This window comes from Thermobia domestica, chromosome 14 (assembly GCF_964235325.1).
Source record: "Thermobia domestica chromosome 14, izTheDome1.hap1.1, whole genome shotgun sequence".
NCBI classification, from domain to species: Eukaryota; Metazoa; Arthropoda; class Insecta; order Zygentoma; family Lepismatidae; genus Thermobia; species Thermobia domestica.
Window position 1 is genome coordinate 142770390 of NC_137467.1, and position 23185 is coordinate 142793574.

At 36.6% G+C, this 23185-nt stretch overlaps 1 long non-coding RNA gene across 1 annotated transcript; it reads right to left on the bottom strand.

Annotated features, from left to right (window-relative positions):
* Positions 1-11141: 11141 nt before the first annotated feature.
* Positions 11142-22280, bottom strand: LOC145670729 (uncharacterized). Its single transcript, XR_014128397.1, has 4 exons — positions 22192-22280; positions 14542-14701; positions 13074-13181; positions 11142-11323 (listed from the first exon to the last, which is right to left on the bottom strand). It is a non-coding gene; the product is annotated as an uncharacterized LOC145670729 (long non-coding RNA).
* Positions 22281-23185: the final 905 nt, after the last annotated feature.

A 23185-nucleotide genomic window follows, 5' to 3' on the forward strand; every position in this document is an offset into this window, starting at 1 on the left:
TTCACAAGTTCACCAATACTGATGGTTATAACCAACGTCCTAGCCATGTTGACTTATCGGTTATCTTGAGAACAAGCAATACAGAGTCTGGTCAATGCTAAGATGGACACTAAAGGACTAAAAAAATTGGTCAACCTACATGTTGAGGCCGCGCAGACTCCATGGAACCTACTACACGTTTTCTCGTTTTGATACTCCCTTAGGAGGCCATCGGTCAATCTTGGTGAGACTTTTCCGTTAGAATTGACCAACGTGGCCCTTTCGAAAGATTTTGTGCTAAGGAGCCAGTAATATTCCGTTTCTTAAGTGTATTTTCATTTACAAAATTATTATAGTGGTCCTATGGAAATATCCACAAAACTTTATCGCAGCGTTCCAGGTGTCTACTAGAATTCCAAAATGAAATTTAGTGACTTTTTCATGACCTTTTCTTTACTAAACCACAACATTTCGTACCACTCTCAAGAGAGAATTTGGGTGCGAATTAGGCCGAATTTTCATGCATGCGATAGAAGCATGCTTTGCTTGCGATTTGGTAGCTTCTAAAGCCGATTATAGACATTTTTGGTGGTGAATTTTGACGTTTTATAGAATAAAATTTTCTAGTCTGTACTTATATTTGTACAGATAAAAAAAAATCGTGATCCAAAAGCTAAAATTCGTGACTTTTTCTTAACTTTCATGACCGTTTTCTGATTTCGTGACTTTTTCATGACTTTCGTGACCGATAGACACCCTGTTCACCATGTTAACTATGAGGGAAAGCCTATGTCCTCCTACTCACCCACCATTCTCCAAGATTCGAGCGCCAAAGGTGGCTGGTAAGCCTTGGCCGTTACTCGCTTTACGCTAAGTAGTCTAGTTTAACTTTCTCAATAACTTGGTTTATCGGAATGTTAAAAAAATGAAATGAAATCTTTCAATTTAACGTCCCACGATTATTGCCCTTCAGGTTAACGGAGACAGATGATTAAGCAAGTGAATGATGATAGAAGAATTGTTGGAATAAAAATGTGGGAGGAAACAGGAGTATCCCGCGGAAACCCAAGGACACGACGTTGTCAACCTAGCCGGAGTTCGCACCAGGGACCCCACGCATCAGAGGTAAGCGTGGTTCCCTTATGTCAGAAAAGAAAACTTTTGAATAAATGAAATTGTATAACTTATGTACAGTTTCCTGTAAATTAAGTAGCAACTGAAGTGTTGAGAGATGAAGGAATTTAGTCATATCCAATGCATATTTCATATAACAAGTTGTGGTGTCACATGTACACCACGTGAAAGAGTTTGGTTTGTATGGTGTGATATTTTTCTCCGTTAATATTGAAACAGGATAATAGACTAATAAATTTCTACCACTTCCGGTTTGGAAAAGAGATAAAGAGTGAAGACAGAATATGTTGTTCGGACTCTTAATTGATTGCAGAAAGTCGCTTCTCGCTGTCAGTTACTGTTTTTACTCTGTAACATTCAATGTTAAAACCAGAAGTGGTTGATTTCTGCCAGTTTTCGTGTACATAGAAGTTTAAGATACAAGATATTATCTATTTTTAATACGCAAAACACTGTAGATTTGGAAAAATGGCGGTGAATGGATAGCCTCCACCAACGAATGGAGTCCTTGCTTTCGACTTTCTGGATTTTGGCATTCAGTTGAAATTAATTCGCATATATCGGGGTTTCTCGAACTGGAGGTCGGAACTCATAGGGGGGTCGCGAGAAGAATTCATGGGTTCGCGAAGGCACGTGAAAATGATAAATCTAATTAGGATCTAATAACAAAGAAAATATTTTTAAAGATTGATTGACGAATATTAAACAAAGAATCGTTGAAAAAACAACTGGAAAGGGATTGGTTTCTTTTTAGATCCTTTGTTATTCCATTGAGAGAAGTGAGTCCAAGCCGAGAGTGAGCATCCGCCCAATTAAGTAGAGTGAGCCCGAGACCGAATGAAATAAGTGGAGTGCGAATCAGATTGAGCATGAGTTCAATTGAAAGAAGTGAATCCGAGCCGAAAGTGAGTACCAGCTCAATTGAGAAGAGTGTATCCCAAGGCCAAAGGAAATAAGTGAGCGCAAACCAGAGTGAGCGTGAGTTCAATTGACAGAAGGGAATCCAAACCGAGAGTGAGCGTGAGCACAATTGAGGTGAGTTAGCTCAGTCAAATGAACGAGCGCTAGCGTGAGTGAGAGAATTGAGCCTGAGTTTCAGTAGGCGTGAGCTCAATTGAGAGAAGTAAGCCCGATCGCAGGTAAACACACACCCTCACCATATTTTCTTGCTCGCGCCCACTCTCATCCCCACCCTCATCTTGATTTATTAAAATGAGAAAGAGGAAGGGTGACCCTCACGAGAGTAAAATGTGTGAGGGCACCATCACTGTTCTATTGTTATAGTATATAATTTTAATTCATGTGAAATTTGTGCACGCTCCGAGCCAGATCTAATACAAATATTTCATAAAAGTGCGCAATCGTGATCAAAATGATTTTTTTGTGTCAGATTCTGCTGCTTGCAACTTGCTCAATGGTCCTCATAATTCTTAATTACAAATATCTTAATTTCGTACTAGTAAAGGAAAAAGAATACTGTATTATATCTGAATTTTGACTAACTATTGGCAATTAGTTATTGGGGAAAACTATTGATAAAATCAAATTAAAGAAAAAAGTTTCTAGATGTTCTCTTTAAATACCATGGACAGGCGTTCGGCCAATCAGAGATAAAGGTTTGTTCACATTTTCCAGTTTTGACCAATCACAACCAAGCATCTGCTTACGTCTTTCAAGTGTATCGTTTACCATGTATCTTACGTGATTATCCTTTCATTTTCCTATAAATTATCATGATATTAGTTTACCCACTATAGTTAACGTTCTTAAGTGTGATGTGGCGAAATTATAGTCCGTAATTTTGTTTTTCTCAAAGTTCCGGTGTGTAATAAGAGTACATTGTTTCACTGCAGTAGTGTAAACCCAAACCAAAACTCTGAAGGCTTTATTCCACACCAGTATTCGCAAAAATTACGGAACGCAACACAACCCAAAATATGCAAAATTCAATTATATGCTGATTATAGTAAATTCAAACCTAGATTCTGCGTTGAGTTGACGCAAACCGTTATGGAATAAGAGCCTGGGTCTTTACTAATAGTGCAAGATTTAAATATAATAAAGATTAAGACGAGGATGGATTGGAAAGTTCGTGGCCTTAGTAGGAAAGAAGCAATTATTTTATGTTTGTATAGATTAGCTGCTTAGCTATATTCGTTGGTAGTCACTGAGAAAAATTTCATTTCTCTATTATTTCAGGTGGGAAGTTTATAAGGCTCTGAGCCAGAAATTTTTGACATGGAGAAAATCGAGCATCGAGCTCTCATTAAGTACCTGCATAAAAAGGCTTAACACAGCAGGAAATTCATATGAACATGGTAGAGACACTAGAAGCTACGCGCCCTTGTATTCTATGGTTGAAAAATTGGATAGCTGAATTTAAACGTGGCAGAAACAGCATTGAAAATGACCCCCCGCAGTGGCAGGCCTTCAACGTCAACCACTAGAGAAAATGTCAATAAAATTTTGAATTACCACAGAATCAAAATCTAAGAGATAGCTGACTGAGACTATAGGTATTTCTTATGAGCGCGCACAAAACATTATCGTTAACAAATCAGGGTTTTTTAAGGTGTCCGTGAGATGGGTACCAAGTTGCTTTCAGTTGAACATAACACAATTGACTCATCCTTTCCTGTGATTGTTTGGAACTGTTTGAAAGTGATTCGGAGGAGTTTATTAGTAGATTTGTGACTATAGACGAGACATGGGTACACCGTTATACACCGGAATCAAAACAATCGAAGCAATGGGAACAACCTGGATTTTCAGTCTCTAAGAAAGTCAAACAAATTTTGTCGGCAAATAAGGCTATCAATTTTTTTTTGGGGGGAGGAGATGCTAGGGGCATTATCCTGATTAATTTCTGTGGAAAGGGAAAGATTGTCAATTCTGAATATTTAATGCACCCTTCTGCTACGTTTGCGTGAGGAAATCAGAATTAAAAGGCCAGAAAGTTGCGAAGAATGATGTTGTTTCGTCATGTCAATGCGCGCGTTTACACGTGCCTTGCATCCATAGCAGAAATTCGTTCCTGTGGGTTCAAACTGTTCCCGCACCCACCCTATTCGGCTGATCTTCCCCCTCGGGCTTCCACTTGTTTAGAAACCTGAAAAAGGCTCAAGGGATCATTTTTTAAAAGTGGTATAGAAGCGTTACAGGAGAGGTGGCGAAAACGCATCTCGGTCGAGGGTGGGTTATGTAGAAAAAGAAAACAACTTACCAAAATCTTTTCTAATTTTGTAGTTTAGACCATGAACTTAGCAATCCATCCTCGTATTATGTATTAGAAAGTGTAACTACTCATTCCTCTGTAATTGATTTTGTGCTCATTGAACAAGACTAACTCTTTTTGGCCAAAAGCCACAACAACATTTTTCCTTCAGTGAAAAGTAACGAAATGTACAATCACCACGATGCGCAAAGAGCAGGTTGCTTTCTCGTTATCTCTAACCGTTTTCGTTCTTATACTTGTCGACAGAGGGACGGACATAGCCATTCACTGAAACTTCCCATACTCAGGGATAGCATAGATTGAAAGTCTAATGAAAGCCTACTTAAATGTATGTCTTCATTAGGACCCCCCCTTCCAGTTTGGCGCCAAATTTGTATTATGACAAGAATAATTTGAGCAGAAGCAGTGCCGTGCTTTGGAAAACCAGCGCCCGGGCCGAGAGTATACGGTAGCTCTCCTGTACAGGTGGGTCGACAGATCAACCACGAAGCGCCACCATGGTTGGCGCGTAGCGTAAGAAAATTTTTAAAAATAAACTCTGCTTTTCCCTTTTTATTACTTTTTTTATTCCATTTTATATAAGGCACATGCATTTTCCTAACATGAATAATATTATAGGACTTCTTTTTTCTTTCATTCTTGTCTTTTCTTTCTCCCCCGGAATTTTTCGCCCCCTTACTTCAGTGCCCGGTGCCGTGGCCCCTCCCCCACGGCACGACATTGAGCAGAAGTTCCTATGATCTCTGCTTTCAGATGTTCTATGCTTTGACCTATTTGAAAATATGTCTTTACTTTTTAGTGACTCCGAAAGTGAAAATTCATGAATGTTATTCATCGTTCAAATAACATCTATCGAAAACAATAGTTTTCCGCTAATAAAAACATCAGATTGAGGTACGCAGCTTTTTCAAGCAAGGGATTATCATATTGAAGATATATACCATTGAACTATCACTCTTCGGATATGTAACTGCCTTTTGAGTTTTCCTATAGCACAATGTGGTCTAAGATTGGAATTTTGTGCAAGATGAACTGTTAGTTTCCTTGCTTCTCACGTAGGAATATCTGGGTTTCAATCTTCTGGTCGAGCATTCTGACTGAGGTTTCTGCAAGGCAAATCCTACGAATATCGAAACAAAATCTTTAAAACAAAGGAATTATTCTATTTTCATTTGTTTGTATTTCCTGTGTAAAATCGTCACACTAAGTATCTACTAAATTTTCTTTAAAAAAAAGTAAATCAAAAAATAAAACACACTAGTGCTTTTCAAAAAAATAACCTGATTATTTTATTTGTAAATGTATCTACTCTTCTTCATGGGTTTTACAATGGCAAAATGCGAAATATTCTTTCTAAATATGTGCCGAAACGTGAGTGGCAGAAGCTGCTGGGGGATGAAGATAGAACACCACTCAAAAGAATTGTCCGTTTTCTTGAAAATTTGATTTATATTTTTCGCAGCTCCTTGGAAAGTTTTCAATCACGTTGAGGAGATGGAGGTTCAATCCAAGCCAAAATGGAGATCTAACCATCCTCTCACTTGCCGAAATATCTTTATTTCTCCACCTGATGATTTTACTATGAGTTTTAACAAGCATCTTCTTCATAATCCAAAGAAATGTTACAACCATACACAGGAGATCCTTTGGCTGGATCTAAAGTCTGTGTTCTTCGAAGGGGCATCTAAAATGTTGCTTTCGATGTGTTAAAGTACTTAAATTCCATGTGTGATCGTGCTAAAAATTGGATGGCCACACATGATACTCCATGAAGAAGGTTTCCGTTATATACCATAAGGGTGAAATCCAAAATATATAAGCTTTGAGAATTATCCAAAAGAGTTTCAATTGCTAGTTATGGGCAACTTTTTGAAGTTACATTTCTTCACGTTTTCTTATGCTGGCACAATGCAATCTTCTTTCTACTATTCTTCCAAATGAGTGGCGGAAGCTGTTGGGGAATAACATAGAGGACCACTCGGAGTATTGAATTCTTCTCTTGAAAATTTGACTATTACTTTTCACAGCTTCTCTTGATATTTTCAATTAAGTTGAGAGAATGGAGGTAGATTCCAAACCAAAACGGAGATATAACCATCCATTCACCTCGCCGAAAATCTTGGAAGAGATCCACTTTTCAATTTGATTTTTAATATGAACTGTCAGCAAAGTGCTGTAATTATGTAATTAAGATGAATTTTCTAACGAAATAATAAGACCATGCACAAGGGATCCATTCGCTGGATTCAAAAGCCTTGTGTGATGAGGGGGAACCAAAAATGTGGCTTTTGTCTTGAGAGGAACAAATACTAACAGGTGTGATTATTATTCAAATTGAGTGAACCACGCCTGTTTATCCGTGGAGAAATGTTTACATATCTATGAGGAGGCCGAAATGTGTAAAACGGAGAATTTTTTTTCCACTTTTTTATTATTATTGAGGTTTCTTTCCTAAGGGAATTAGGATGCTGTTGAACAGCACTTGCCCATTCGAGCAAAGCACCGTCCCAGCCTTCTGGTCACGTCAGCGACTCTCCCACGCAGTCCAGATGGCCTTTGTGGTTTGTACGTGGCGCTTATCTCCTTCAGCAGATTCTGTATAGTTTTCATTTCCTGTTCGTACCATAACTTAATCATTTTACACTGATTGTTCTGCGTTGTCATGAAGTCAGAGTCCGGAATCATAGATCTAATCATTTGAATGCAGGAGATAATAGATTTTCCAATGGAGTCCACAAGTTTTTGTGCTTCTTTCTCTATGCTGTCATGATATGGATTCGACAGAGGGTAACAGTACTGATAAGCTTTTACCAAAGGGGTGGGGAAGAACGTAAGCTCTTCTTGTATTTGACGAAGTCTTAAATGAACTTGTTTGACCAGTTTTGTGTAATATTTTTGGAGCAATTTTGCTGCTTCCAAATACACCTCGTGACATCTAAAGTTTAAGAGAGCCTGTAATAATCTGTTAACCAATACGCACGATGGAGATTCAATAGCTTGTGTTAGTATTTTGTTAATTTCATCCATCACTGCATCGTCTGTAGGCAAAGACGTACTTTGATATTGTAATGACATTAGTAACAATTTATTCCACACCTTTCTTGGTACTGTTGATGGAACGAGACGATCATGACCCCGATCGTAATACAGAAGGATGTTTTCGTTGTTCACGCTGCTATCTTTCACAAATTCGTCATCATCTTTACTACCTGGTTTACGTTGTATTATTGTGCCTGAAGGAGAGACCTCCAAATGCGTTATCAGATCGTGTTCCGTTGGATACATCTGTATAACTTTCTCGAAATTCTTTTGCAAAGAATCCTGCTCAGATAATGAATCTTCTGCAGTCTCATGAGAGCATAAAAGTGGCAAGTAAGGATCAGCAAACTTATAGCAGTGAAGTGGTTTAAACGCCATATTATAACATATGTAATTTTCATGTTTGTTAGAGAATTTATCACCAGCAAGATCAATTGCATCATTTACTGCATATGATATTGGATCTTTTTCAATTGCTGGCAACGACGCTTCAAGAGTTTCTACTTTTTCTATGGTGTTCAGAGAATTGGTGGATTGTTTCTTTGTATGTTGGGTATCAATTGGAGCTTGCAATTCGCTTAATGGCATACTATTGCTGGAGATCACTTGTGGCAAACGTGGAGGAACGGGAAAAGAACTAACAGCAACTCCCTGTGATGGCAGTACATAATCAACAGCTGCATCGGCTGTCGTTGAAGCTGCGATGCACTCAACTTTAGACTCAAATCCTGAACGGGAAACTGAAGCTTTTTCCACATCCGATCCTGAAGTAACGCTGGAAGTCTTTTCAGTCATAGCATGGTTTTCTGGTGACAGGGAGTTTGTAATACCACTTGTCCGTGGTTTCGCACTCTTGTACGAAATGACGGGATAATACTGCCTTAATAAAGAGAATTCGCTTAGATGCGATCTCACAATATAATACCCTACCACAATACGGTGTAAGAACATTATTGGAGAGGCTTCAATTGATTTTACCATCCATATTACTGTTTCCACCTTCAAATTCATGTCTAATAAATGCAGGTCAAACTGTTTCCAGACTACAAATGGCTTTCTATCACTGACCTGATATATCGCAGTAGATTCTACAAACTGATCTTGATTTTTGTTTGGAGTTATTGGTAGAGGTTCAGCATATAAAAAGCTTCTATTATCATCAATGCCACTCTTGATATCGGTTTCTTCTCGAATGTCATTTATGACGTGACTGATGCGCGCACGTACGCTCTCGACTTTCATTCTAATATCTGAGGGTGAATGACCAGCCTGCATCCACAAGTAAATGAGTGCGCGAAGGCCTTCCCTGAACGAGTTTTCACAACTTATGGCTATTTGTTCAAATGGAGCTATACATGTTGCAGAATCTTGGGCCGAGACAATCTTTTGAGCCATTTTTTTTTTTACAAAATAAAGTTCAAAATGAAAAAGAGTGGTACGAGAGACGCGTGGATATTTGTTTTTACCTTACCTCAGTGTGTGTCTAGCTAATTCCGCAGATAAGAGAAAATCAAGTTAAAACAATCAACAAATGCGTTTGATTATTTAATTGCTAGGGAAAAAATAGTTGTTGGATACTCAATAATAAAGAGAAACAAATGATAGTTAACAATGGTAGTTAGAAAAAAGTGAAATATTACGTACAAAATTCTAATTCACACACATGGAAGGTAATGCTTACATACTAGACAGAAATTCGATTAAATCATTTAACTTCAACTGCTGTAATAAACACTTACTGATTTTTATTAAACAATTTATTTTTAAACCCTTTTAGCAGTATAATTTGGTGTTCTCAAATTATACTGGACCTGTACAAATTAAGGACAGTGTTTGTAGGTTTTTTAAAAGAAAATTTTCTCTTTTCTTATAAAATTTTCACGTATGGCAAGGAAGGCCCTCACTTTACAAAATTGAAACAATGACTAGGTCATTCGTTTGTACTACGTTTGTACCGTTTGTATCGAAAATATTTTCTTTTGTACCATTTTCCTTATAGGGTTACTTGAGAGGGCAACTGGGGTCTATCTTGGCGCCAAGATAGCCCCCCCTCCCGTATCACAGCACAAAAAATTGAAATACACAATTCGAAAGCAAATCGTTTCTACCGTTTATACTGAAAAAAGTTTTGTCTGTACCCTGTTAGTTTTCGAGAAAGAGGGGATGACATTTGAGGCGGGGTTTATCTTGAAGCCAAGATAGCCCCCCGTATCACAGCAAAAAAAATTGAAATACACAATTCGAAAGCAAATCGTTTGTACCGTTTGTACCGAAAAAAGTTTTGTTTGTACCCTGATAGTTTTCGAGAAAGAGGAGATGACATTTGGGGGCTATCTTGTACGCAAGATAGGCCCCGTAATGTGTACTTTTTCCGTGCCCATTAATAAGTATTATGTCCCTAATAGCACAAAATCTTCCCTAGGATGTCCCATGGCCCTCCCGCCCGGGAAAACGGGACTATCCCGGGACGCTCCCATAGGACTCCTGCGACATCCATGGGACTGACACGCGAATTCCAGATGTCCGCGTTTGTCCCGGGAAACGGGACGACCCGTGGGACTCCAGCGGGACTCATGCAGGAAGAATCCCGTAGGAAACCAGAGGATATCCTCAGGCAGAACCACGTACGCGAATGGGATAATCCCGGGACGATCCCGTGGGACTCCTGAGACATCCGTGAAATCCTGATGAGAATCCTACGGGACTTCAAACGGAAGCTCATGTGTAACCGTGTAGCATTGCACCAGAAATGACGATGTGAATCTATTGACTGTTTTCAGGCTCTGGTTTCAGATTTGCAAACACAATGTACAGTGCAAATCAAACGGAATATGTGTTATTTCACGTGTAGCTACTTGAGAGGCGCCTTTGAAAAGCCAGCGCCTAAAAATAACCAATAGCTTCACTCTGTAATTACCGATAGAGCTATCGTGCAATACCACAGGGTGGCCTGTACATGAACTTCCGCTTCAAAGTCCCAGTGAGTCCCGTCAGGTACATATTTATAGGCTATAGGCAGTGGCGTATTTACGATTTTGTTTCGGGAGGGGCTTTGCTATCTTTCGGGGGGGGCTTTCCCTGGAAATGTGAAAATTCTGCAAGATATTTAATTTATTTTACCATACTAAGTAAGATTTCGGGGGGGGAGGCTTAAGCCCGGAAGCCACCCCCCTAAATACGCCACTGGCTATAGGTAAACATTTCAAAAGCAAATGTTTGACTCGTTGACTTGCACTCTCTATTACCGCAGTAACGTTTCCAATGATATTAGCTATGGTTAGGTAAATTTAAATTTCGTGAGAAAATATATCAATTGGTGCCTTTGGACAATCTCCTTGTTGGCGGGATAAACTGCAAAATGTAGCCAGTGGATGCTTGACGCCACATTGTATCATCATCAAATCCTTCAAACGTCTTCCTTGTGACAAAGTGATCTGTACGATTCAACATAGTCATATATGGGACTATGCGAAATAAGAGCGAAGATGTAGCTATTTACAATATATAAGTTATCTGCATATAGTATTTTTCCACATTACTTGTAATAATAACTAACTTAGTGTTGTTCAGCTGTAAATTTCTCCTCAAGGGATAGAAAGAAAATAAGAATGGAACATGATTCAGCTAGGGAAAAAAAAACTGCCTTTTCTGAAACATGAACCTAATTAATCATTAATAACCGAAGGTCACGTTTGGATCGTAGTTATCTAGCATCTGTGTAGCAAAGAAAGATATGCTTAATAAAACAAATGGGTTACACACGTACAATCTTTTATTCAAAAGCTATCATACATGAAGGGATTTTTTCACCCTTTCAAAATATACATCTAGGGTTTTATAATGTGAGCATTTGCATGTTCATCCCGGCTTCAGTCACATCGCACTTTATGTGTATTCATTTGCCTGTCAACATCGCGCTTTGTTCATCCCCTTTCCCTACAAAATGGAAAAGGAAAAAAATTCTGTTAAAAGACGAAGTGAGTGCAAATATTCATAAAAAATTAGCCACAGAAAAATCTAATAATTACGTTAAATACGTATGGATGTATGGAAAGTAGTAGGGAGATGACACTTGTTGGAATTACTCGCTTTATTATTATGATCCAGTCATAAGACAATGAGACCTGTTTTGCTTGAATTGAAAAATCTTTTCGCTAGAAATATGTAAATATATGTGATGCTGCGAATCAGTCGCGCTTCTGACAAGAAGTGAATATAATACTAAGTATTAATTATAAACCAACAACGAACTTTAAAAAGCAGAGAAAGCACACCAAGTTTGGATTTAGTTCGCATAGCGATGAATATATAAAGTTAGCCTTTAAATCAGTAATCAAGCCAAAAGGCAAAGACAAGCAACATAGCTAACTGTCCAGGCCAATCGAGGCACACACACATTCTAGTTCGAGCTTTGGATAATGACGTTTGTCTCTTTTATTCATTGTTGAACATTACTATCCCTTGACGTAAGTAAAAAATTGTTTCAATGAAAGAAAAAAAAACTCTATCCATTGAATTCATTTACTTTCTTTTGTATCAGATGTCATGTAAAAAGTGGAAAACGGAACATATGAAGCCAAATTACTAGCATTACTTTGTTACAAACCTTAAGATAGAAGTTAGAAAGGAGCAACTAAGTAATAAACAAAATACAATATTGATACAAGTATTTGCAATGGGATGATCAAAAATTACCCGAACCGTACAAAAAAGAACAAGATTTCCGCTGGACACACACACACATACACACACACACACACAAACACACACACACACACACACAATGAAGATAATGTGAATCAACTGTGGTGTAGAACAGGGTGTCTACTGGTACTTGAAATACTGGTATTTGATTTTCTTACTGGAAATATTGGAATGTACTGGAAATTATTGTCTAATACTGGAGAAATATAAAGATTTCCTTTGAGACCCTTCAAGATGGCAGTCCCATTATCTGGGTGTAGGTGATGATAAAATTAATTGGTCAAACATTGAAAGAACTTGGTAATTCGAGAAAGAAAATCAATAGTGTTTCCTTTTTTTTTTTTTTTTTAACCCACTAGTTTCTATGCATTCTTTCCATCAGAATATTGAAGAACTAGCTTTATCAACACATTTTACAGCTTCTTGAATATCATAGTATGCCTTTTTTTTATCCAGGGTGGTGTTTTGAAAATTTGTAAGTCAAGAAGTCAACTCCAGTAAACACCCTGTAGAATCCCGAAGGACGATCGCCCCCAAGCAGTCTTTTGGCATGTTTATAGTTTATGTGAAAGTATTCGTGTAGGATTTCTTGGGACATGGCAAAATAACATTAAAAACGAAGACTGCCTGACCTGTATGAAGATAAAAATACAGAACTATAATAATTACAATAGCCATCTACACTATTTAAAAGTCATAAAACGTATTTAGTAGACACATCCCACTTCGTAAATGGGTTTCCATGCCTATCGCGGGTGCGTTACACATGCAAAGAGAGTGTATTATTAATTTTACAACGACTTTTCTTAACTATTAAGTAGGGTCGCACAATGGTGTCTTTGGTGCGACATCAACAATACATTACATTATAATACAGAATAATTTTATGTATTATAATTGATTGCTTGAAGCTTCCGTTCACCACGTCGACTAAGCAAGAGCAAGCAATTTACAAACGTAAAAGTGTCAATATGTTACTTACATTTCTCTCTTTTCATTCTTTCCGTTGCGTGACGAAGCCAGCTTTGAACTGGTCTTTTGATTTCAGCATCTGTAGCAAATTTGCTGGACGCGTGTTGCCTCACTGTCTCTGGAAATATAATATTTCTGAATGAGAAAAACTGGCAAATTTCTGCAATAGATATGTGTTATAACAAGAAGGAATATGAAATATAATATTCGACATGCATTTCAATAGGTGAAATGAGGTTCCAAAAGTTATGGGATACAAAGATAATAGGTCTATCGTGCTATGCCTTCTCGAGCATGGCGAGTGCAGCAACTTGGAATGGCATGGACTCGACAAGTCGGTGGAAATCCTTCATAAAGTCTTGGTTGTTGGCTATTATGACGTGATTGTTGCAAGTAAAACGTGTGCACAAATGGTTCGTACGATGATATCGTACATGTTTCTATTAACTTTATGTCTAGCAGTATAGTTGGCCGATTCATTGTTTAGAATGTTCTGCAAACCAATCGCGAATAATTTTGGCTTGCTGATATTGTCTAGGTCAATCGGACTCGAGGATCCAAGAATGCCATATAAACACGCACCACATAATTACAGGCCACAAGCTTGTAACTCCCTTGTTGATAACTTGAGTCTACGGCGTCTAGAGTCTCCGCCACATACGCACTCTACCATCAGTTCGTATCAACTGGGATCATGATCAGTATGGCTATCCGGCATACTGGCAGTTATCAAGAGCAACACACACATTGATAGTTTTCGTCGTAGAAGCAACATCACGGTCAATGACCTTTTACAGAAGTTCAAGTAACAGAAGTCGAGTGCTATGTGCATTTATATTTGTTTTCCGCAACACATGAAGTGGTTCTATACCGCTATCCCATAACTTGTAGGACTTTAGTGTATTTCAAAAACAACATCCTAATTTTATTTAAAATCACGAAGCATTTCAGACACGTGGTAGCTTGTAATTCTACCTTATAATTAAGTTTAGAGGTTTTTCAAAACATGAGAAATATTTGTGTACTATACCATGATTTAAAAAAAATCTCCTGGATAACGCAAACTGCTCAACATTATAAAAAAATCTACCATCCATTCTTCTTTCTCAAAAATAAATTTTAAAATAGAATGAAACAATAGTTCACGATCATTAAATTTTAAGAAAAGTCAATTATGATATTAAACAAGTAGTGAGTATCAAGAAACTAAGAGAATAAGTTTATGTAAGCTGGTATAAAATACTAATTCACAATCCTGAATTTAATTTCTCGAAACATATCGACATTTATTTTCTCATACAAATTCTTTGGAAAAACTGAGCTCTGTGAACAAATTACTTCGGAGAATTGTCTTACAATACTAACTTCTGGATAATTTTTGTAGTGGATGGTCGAATCGAGTGGAAACACATACAAATTCTAGTTAATCGTCTTAAATAATAACATAAGAAAATATATAATAAATCATAATATATTACCTGTAAGAACATCACAAAGTGCAAGGGCTGAGAATGATGTCTTCGTCTTTCCGCCTGTCCAACTTATTTCCGCTGCTAACATGTTGGTTAGAATTCGCTTCATTATATTCGTAACAATACTGTCAATATTAGTACCTCCTATCTTACGGAGCTCTGCAATCTAAAATATAAAATTTAACATTAAATTACGCACCAAATTTATCAGAGTACAAATATAAAATTCTATTGATTGCAAACTTGGTAATTTCAGGAATTATCAGGTCTTAGCACTTTAAACGTTATGAACTTCATAAAAAAATTTTTTAGAGGTATTCTTTGTAATTATTTTTGAAAAAAGTATTTAAATTACAATAGCGATACTAACACATTAAAGTATACTTCATTCTTATCGAAGTTGGTTGTTTTCAATGTTTCAGTTAAAAATATTTCTCGGACATTAAGAAACACCAAAAAATACTCAATATATTGTACACATAGCGAGAACATATACCATTATATTCACGATACATACTAAGCTTTATCAGCGGAGACCTTATGAAGGATGGAACCTAAAGCTTAAAGTGGGATCAAATCACTTACCCAGTTTGCACCCAAGAAAAACTGTCCTCCGCCTGGCCCCGAACCCAAGACCTAGCTCGACTCTCTGTAGACTCATGTACAGAAGAGACCTGATAGAAATGTGTTATATTGATCTTGCGTACTTGTGAATATTTTAAATTATTTTAGAAAGACAACTGCACAAGTGAAATCACTATACAGATTATTGAGGTGAGCGAGCTTTTTTTTTTTTTTTTTTTTTTTATTTAACAGAACTAGTCCCAGGTATTTGGTGACCGAACTTGGCAGGATCATAGTCGACTAAGTTTCAGAACTAGAAGTTGCGAAACCTTATTGGCTACATCCACATCTTATCAATTGGACTTTTCAGTTTTAATTTTAAAGTTCCAGCCTTTTTTAAGAAATAAACGTCGGTTTTAGCGAACTGGCTATTATACAGTGACAATAAAATAAATTTTAACACCATGTGTGTTGATTTCCTCGGGGTTTTCCCATTTCCTTACATTTCTTTCATTTCACCATTTCACTTATTATTATCATCAGTCTCCTTTAGCCTAGGGCATAACCCTAGGAAAATTAATATGCAAAATATCTGCTTATGAAAAATCACACCGGCACGATTAAAGCGGGAGCTTTTCGATGTAAAATATACATATACCGCCCAGCTCTGTACTGAAACTGGACAATCCCGATTCACAGAATACTATCCGTATTAGAATAAAGTGAAGTGGGCGAAGCCCAAATTCTGTTGTTCCCTAGTAAAAAATCAGATTGTAATTATGCTAATGTACTGATTGCACCAAACCGAACAAGGTGCTTTTTACGAAAACTTGTATTTTAAGCGCATGACAACTTTATTACGTCATTTTTATTGATGTCTACTTTCGGAATAGCCTTTTATGTTGTGAAAGGGCTCATCAACCTCCTGTTGCATAAGGATGTTAAGGCTACACAAACTTAGTTATATGTAACCTAAATAAATAAAGAAATCAATTTGAACAAAAAGTAACTTTTCTTTTCTTTCTTTCGACAAAACATGGTTTCTGCCAACCCTGGCAATAACAAGGATTTATGAGCAGTAAGCACAATACGTTGTAGCTTTCCATTACTTTTACATCCAACACTGCCTTCCATCACTCACTGGCGGGTGTAGGACAAAAGCTCACTAGACCTTTTGTCTAAGCTGACTAAATATATAAATAAAAGAAACACATGACTGGGATAGTCATCCATATTTTTCGATTATATTTGCGAATTACCACTTTTACGTAAATCACACCGTGCAGATTAAGAATAAGGTAACATGTTCCAGCCAATATTACCCTTCACAGATATTGTTTTTCTCTTTTCCTCCTCTTTTCAGAATACAATCCTCGCTCAGCTTTTACAATTTGAGTTACTGCAATACTTTTATCTTTTCTTATATTACAAATCGTTGTCATAAAAAATCTAAACTAGTATATTTTAATATATTAGCATTAAATTAGGTTTGCGTATTTTGCGAATAAAATACAATAAAGTGCGTGAAGAGTGAAGTTGCCTAACTGGGATGGCATTTAGTATTTCCCCCAACTCGATCCATGGAACTGGTACTGCAGCTTAGTGAACCATTGTGCTAATGAAAGAAAGAAAAAAAAACTGCGGGGTTTCTCACCCCTTTCGCTCGCTCAGCTATATTTCGTAACGCAACTAAGTCACTTTTTTTTAGGGTTGGCAAAAACCATGGTTTTTATTGAAAAAAAACAAAAAAACGGTTTTTTTTTTGGTTTAAACCAGGTTTATTTGGTTTAAATAATTTGCTCTATATATTCATATCATATATGGACAGAAATAAGTTTGTTTCGCCTTGATGTTATTATGCAACAGCCGGGTTATGCTGGAAGTTGTCACATAAGCTTAAAGCGGAATAAAAACTGCTTCTCGAGTTACATCCGATAGAAATTGTCCTCCATTTGAACTCGGAACCAGGACTAATTGGCCACAAATGCGATACGTCTGCCGACTCACTCACGAAGGAATCCTGATAAAAATACGTTGTACTGATCTTTACATGCTTCTTAATATAGCTCTCAAGAGTCATTTCAGAAGGACAAAAAGATAAACAGTTGCACAAGTGAAACCATTATACTGAATTACATATGGACAATTTCAAAGTACTACGGAGTACAGAAGAACTAATTTAATTCAAGTTAGTTAACAACGACTTATATTGGTCCAAATTAAAGAAATACAACGACTTAATTTTAGAGATGCAAAAAAGCCGGCTTTTTTGAATCGATGGTTTTTTTCACATAAAAAGCCGGCTTTTTTGGGAAAAAAACGAGAATTTTGGAAATTTTGGCTTTTTTCAACTTCATGATTTTTCTATCTAAATAGCTTTCTTATAGTATATTCTATAGTTAGATAAGAATTCCATGACCTGAATGTGATATTTCGCTCTGAAATTCACCATCAAGATGGATGGAGCACATGTTTTACGAATTAAAGCTAACATGAAGAATGTAGTATTTGAGGGTAATTTTAGAGGCTATTTAACTTTATTTTAACTTTTGAGTTATCGACATCTTTTTTCTTCTCTAGTTTGTCATCCGTGTTTCATTTCTAAGAGCTTTTAGTACTCTAGCTTCTAGCGCAAAAGTTAAACTTGCCCGTTTTTCTATTTATCCATCAAAGTGTAAGTTTTTCAATATATCCGTCAAACCGTACTTCCACATTTCTGTTATACTGTAGCTGTGAAGTGATTTAGCAATAATTTTCCGGACACAACCTTGAATACCAATTTATACAAATTATCAGTAGCGGATTTAGAAAAGTACTTTAGGAGGGGTTTTTCTGATTGTTTCGTTTCCTAAAAAGTCCTAATTTTATTTGGGAAGTGCTTGAAGTTTATGAGTACAGGCATAACTAATATTTCGTTTCGTTTATATGTTTAGCAATAATCTTCCGGATACAACTTTAAAAATCATTTTATACTGAGAATCAGTAGCGGATTTAGAAAAGTATTTTGGGAAGGGTTTCTTACTAATGTTTAGTTTTTTTAAAACATTCGTAATTTTTATTTGACGGGAGCTTAAAGTTTATGAGTAAAGGCAAAAATAATAGATATTACGTTTGTTGCAGACATTCCGTAACTTTGGGGAACGGGCTTCAGTCCAAAAGACCGCCCCCCTAACCTTCGCAAAACCGTCACTGCTGGTAATTAGTAATAATAACGATTTAAAAACAATAAAAAAGGAAGTCGCCCAACTCACAGTACACGCACTATTTCTACATTCACAGATGGAATGAAGAAAAGCTTTGTCAGAATGGTCGAATGCTGGTTGAATCCCGGACTTCCCGATAGAAGCGCAAAATTAATCACTCAGTTATGTTTGTTGTGCAGTTGTATTTAGCTTAACTTAAATATATTCCGTAGTCTTTTTTTGGGGAGGGGGAGTTCCGTAATGATATGTTGAATCCCTCTTGTTAAAAATTCAGAAAACTTGAGGATTGGGTAAACTGTGATGGTGCTTCTATAAAACTTAACTGTAGAATTTCAAGAATATACAGAACCAAAAGCTCTAGATGTGCAGCCTTTAAGTGTATCATATAAATCTAAGTATTTCTCTTATGTTTTATTTTAATTTTATTTTGTTTCAAAAAGAGGGTATGGAATATTTTGAAGTAAAAATACTACATACTATTTTGCTAGTTATTTGTGTATTCTTTAAAAAGAAGTGTTTACTTTTAGGGTTGGCTGGTTTACACCAACTTTTTTTTTTAATAACTGGTTTAAACCACAAAAATAAAAAGAATGAAAAATACGAATCGTGTGAACTTCATGGTGACGTTTCCAGATATCAAACCACCTGCAATAGTTTAATTTCCCTTTCACCTTTTAATCAAGGTGTCCCATGTTCAATTCTCGGTCGAACCACAAGCCTTCTTTCATGCGTAACCCAAGTAGCGGTTCGGATGTCAGTTTAAGCGAAAGTCTTCTCCTTGATAACCTCGGTATTTCGTAAGGATGTTAAGCCTAAATATACGAAACAAAACAAATTGTATATTTCTGCATGCCTAAATGCGTGGTGTTTTATAAAGAAGCCAATATTGCTTAAATATATTGATAGAAATTGGCAAAATTTATCGATTGCCTACGTAGCTTCCAACATTAGCTTGGATTGGACTTTCAATGATATCTACGTACCGGTACTAAATTTGTAATTTAATACCTCAGTTTTAGCGTACTGATTATGGTACGTTGACCTTTAAATTTTACATGCAAAGCAATAACAGGATTTTCCCGTTAGTGTCTTACATTTCAAGTAATGACGGGATTTTCCCAATGACTAGGGAGGGAGATTCTCAACTTAAGAAATTTACTGACCGCACTTCTTTAAGCTTATGGGAGTTCTTCCGGCATAACCCCCCTGTTGCATAATAACATCAAGGCGAAACAAACTTATTTCTGTGAATATGTAATATAAATACATAAAGCAAAAAATCTAAGTCAAAAAAGCCTGGTTTAAACATCCCCCCAAAAACGGGTTTTTGGCATTTTCTAAAACAACCACGGTTCTTGCCAACTCTGCTTACTTTTGTATATAGGAAGTTAAAAAATTCTTATTATATACATTGGTTAATCCTGTGGAATTCATAATGTAAATATGTTGAAGAAAAATTGTTTGAAATATTTTTTCGAAATTCATAGTTTATTTTCGATGTTTTATATTATTATCAGCATCAACCACTAATTAAATTATTTTTTGTGTTATAGAGAAGCGATACAAAGTCTGTTTTATCAATTTAAAGCAGTATTTTGAAAAAAGCCCAAAATTTCCCAAGCAAAAAAGCAAAGCAGAAAAAAACGAGTTTTTTTCCAAAAAAGACGGTTTTTTTCCGAGCCCTTGCATCTCTACTTAATTTGCATATCACAAAGATACGAATTATTTGGGTCCACTTTGGCTCAGACTCATTTATACATAAATAGATATCGAAGATACTTCTCATTTCACTAAATGCCTCTCGTGGGGTCTGTATGACCCTTCCCCCCCCCCCACACACACACAAAGTACGGAATTTCGATGTATTTTATTAATAGTAAACATTGAAACAAAACAATATTTAGAATGTTTCTTTGATTGCAATTAGGCCAACATAACAATAATAACTACAAAAAAAATCACAAAACAAACATTTATAAACTTACATAAAAAGAGTTGCGTTTGTAGTATAATCTTTTTGAGTAATGAATGGGGAATTTAGGTCTGAATATAATACGAATAATATACGGGAGTGAAACGTGATAACCCACAAATGTGTGTTCATCAAGATTTTACAAACACTTACACTTTTACGAACATTTTCGTTTTTTGGTTTAATCCAGTTTTTTTTTTTTTTGAAAAAACCACCTGGCTTGGTTTAAACCAGCCAACCCTGCTTTTTTTTTAAAATCAAAATCACTACCGTAAAAGACTGGAGGAGAAACAAAAAGCAACCCCCAAATTGAATTTCATTAAGACTTTAGTTCTTCGCATAAAATCTTTCGTCACTGGTGCCTGATAACCCGAATCACGCTTCACAGTCTCGATATTTGGAAATTCTAACCTTTCAACCTCCGTTGCGTTTTGAAGGGGTTCGGCTATTATTTGTAGTTGTAAGTCGCAAATATGTTCGGGGGGCTTCTAACCCCGTTCGCTCGCTCAGGTAGACCTGCATTTCGTAAAGTAAATAAACCACTTTTAATTTAAACATTAATATAGTGGAGAGATGTAACTCAAGCTACGTAAAAAAAAAAGCCTCCACAGTAGCCTTTAAACTGTTTCATTGCATCGTCTTTGCAAATTTCAACACTATGATGAAATTTGCATGAGATACGTCCGGTTAAAATTTGTAAAAAGGCAGATTCTGCTGCGCTGCTTTTAAGTGCAACACTGTTGTGTTTGCTTAAGTCACTTCACAACAGAAAAGAAACACAAAACATATGATGAAAGCAGTTTTAATTGAAAATAATCCATGTTCATCAATTTCGCTAACTAACACCTTGGCGGGTTAACTTTAGCAGACGGCTCTACCAAAAGAAAAATTTATAGGTCGAAAAATATTAGTAGTAAAATAGTGAAACGGTAATATAATTGTTTAAACTCATAAACCATATGGGGCCGCGGTGGCTCAGAGGTAGAGCGTTCATCTCTGGTGCTTGGGGTCCCGGGTTCGATCCCAGCTCGCGCCAAGTGAACTCTGTGGTGGACAAACACCGTGTGCGTGGGTTTTCTCGGGTTCTCCCGTTTCCTCCCACTTTCTTCATTCCACCATTTCATTCATTTCTCATCATCACCGTTTCCCATAGCCTCGGTGCACAATCGTGAGACGTTAAAATAAATATTTCATTTCATTCAATTTCATAAACCATATGTGGGAGTAAGTAACATAGGAAAGTATATGTTATGGAGGAATTATTTGCTAAGGCAAAAGGCGGCTGAATACAAGTTAGGAAGAGATGGTAAGTGTTGTATCTGAAGATTTGGGAAATGGTTAGAAACAATGGTTGCAGTGCAAATCATGTGTCACTTCAAAGGTAGAAAACAACTAGCCCTGCGGGGCTTCTAAGCCCCTTCAGTCGATCAGCTATAAGTTTTGAGGAGCGTTTTGTAACACTAGTGCCCCAAATCTAGTAAAAAATAACTAGACAATATTTGCTCATCTTCGCTTTACCACACATATCTTAACAAAATCCCAGGGGCTGGTGCTGGACACTGAATGGCTGCTTATCAGTTTGGTACATCAGGTACAATGCAGGTTTTATGGTAAATCAGTTTGCGTGTTTATTCTTAAACTGTACGCCATAATTTCAGCATGAAATAACAGTGTGAAATAAGAGTAAGAAGGTTTTAGATAATTATTTGAAACATAAAAAGTGAAAAATATTTTAAAAGATTCCGACCTATTGTAAATCTGCCCATATTAATCCATTGTTCATAGCATTCCTGCTCTGTTGAACTTTAAACATTGAGTACTACGGCTGTACGATCACCATTTCATCATTTTTTTTACAACTAGAATAACAACAACCCTTTTTTTTAAATCACTAAAATTTTCATTTCACACACTTACCGAAATCAATTATGCTGCAGACTAAAATCTGTTGGAACACAATTTTCACTAACATCTACCACTGCGTCACCGCTGAACCTCACGTCAGTGATGCCAGTTTTGTAATAGTGAATTTCCCGTCCGAAGCCATGAAATTTCCCGATTAGACGCAAAATTTCCCGCCAACTAAAATAGATACAGTTTATAACACCTAGTGATAAATAATTTCGAAAAATATCTTTTCAGAGGGCCTATAACGTGCAGTTGAACTTATTCTCGTAACGTAGAAGCCACTATTTACAATTATGCATGATAATATCACAAAGAAGCTGGCACAATATTCAAGAACACTGTGAACTTTTTTTTTTTTTTTTTAACGAACATCGTGTTTTCCTTTATGGTTTGGAAGGGAATGTTGTGTTCGGCAAAGAAACACAATACAATTTTCTGGTCTTAACAAGATTTTTGTTTTGCTGCACATTACTTGTTCCTTGCTAAGAAAAGAAAAAAAACTGTAGCAATAGACAAGGTATTTTGCTATTGCATTACATTAACTAGATGCTTAAAGTTTTTTGTGTGATACTGAAGCTCACTTTTACTACAAAAGAGCTCGATGTTACGGGTCTTGTACCTAGCTTTGGTATCGATTCCCGATTCCTGCTTTTTCCTATCATATGTACCGGATGGATTTGATATTTCCTTTCATTATCGAAACATAGCAGTGACACCAGTGTGCGTGCCAAAACACAAAACCACAGACAACTGTACCCAATTTGTTTTGGAAACAATAAACCAATCTCACATGTGCGAGAGGAAGGATAGCACAATGGAAAGATCAGGTATTTACTCACGGTCAGTTCGCAGCACGAGTCCATAGTACCAGACCCTTTTTGTTTCATTTTGTCTTTACTACTCGCTTGTGCTGGCTATATGCCTGCTTAGTTGGTCAACATTGAGATAAGTCAGTGAAGGAATTGTTCATGTGAGAGAGAGAAGAGTAAAAGAAGAAAAACGA